The sequence below is a fragment of the Oncorhynchus gorbuscha genome, unplaced genomic scaffold, assembly GCF_021184085.1.
Source record: "Oncorhynchus gorbuscha isolate QuinsamMale2020 ecotype Even-year unplaced genomic scaffold, OgorEven_v1.0 Un_scaffold_1191, whole genome shotgun sequence".
Lineage (NCBI taxonomy): Eukaryota > Metazoa > Chordata > Actinopteri > Salmoniformes > Salmonidae > Oncorhynchus > Oncorhynchus gorbuscha.
Window position 1 is genome coordinate 22,501 of NW_025746045.1, and position 984 is coordinate 23,484.

Consider the following 984-nt stretch of genomic DNA (forward strand, 5'->3'; position numbering starts at 1 on the left):
ATGATCTCTGTAATTGCAAACAAAGGTTTCTGTACCAAATATTAAGTTCTGCTTTTCTGATGTATCAAATACTTATGTCATGCAATAAAATGCAAATTACTTACTTAAAAATCATACAATGTGATTTTCTGGATTTTTGTTTTATATTCCGTCTCTCACAGTTGACGTGAACCTATGATAAAAAGTACAGACCTCTACATGCTTTGTAAGTAGGAAAACCTGCAAAATCGTCAGTGTATCAAATACTTTTCCCCACTGTATACACACAGAAATACACACACGTATACACACACCGACACACCGACACACCGACACACCGACACACACACACACCGACACACACACACACACACACACACACACACACACACACACACACACACACACACACACACACACACACACACACACACACACACACACACACACACACACACACACACACACACACACACACACACACACACACACACACACACTGCATGCTCACCCATGACATCGAGTAAACAACTAATCTAACTGCAACAAGCATGGGCATGCGGTGTTAAAAGCCTTTTCTGCACGCTGTTTAAAAGCTGTGTCGGTAATTTAGAGTCAGATGATATCATGGATACGCCTACCGTGTGTATGTTTCTACGTGCAGTTGGCTAGCGGTAGCTCAATGGCTGGAAGTCTACATGAACAGCTAGCATGCTAACGGTTCCTGTAGACTTCTATTCATTGCGCTAACAATAGTTAGCAATGGCTCCAGAAGCTACCTTCGACTGTCCTTCAAACTGCACGCAGAGACATAAAAATGGTAGCCTATCCACTAATTCGTCTGACTTTGGGTAAGTATTAAAAAAAATGGCTTAACTGCCAAAATGTCGCAGTCAACATACACATAGACCTATGATCCGACTTCAACATATAGGAGTCTCAAACACCCCAACAAAACAGGTTTTTTTTGTCTCGATGATGTAGGCTATATGAGATTGTAGGTTA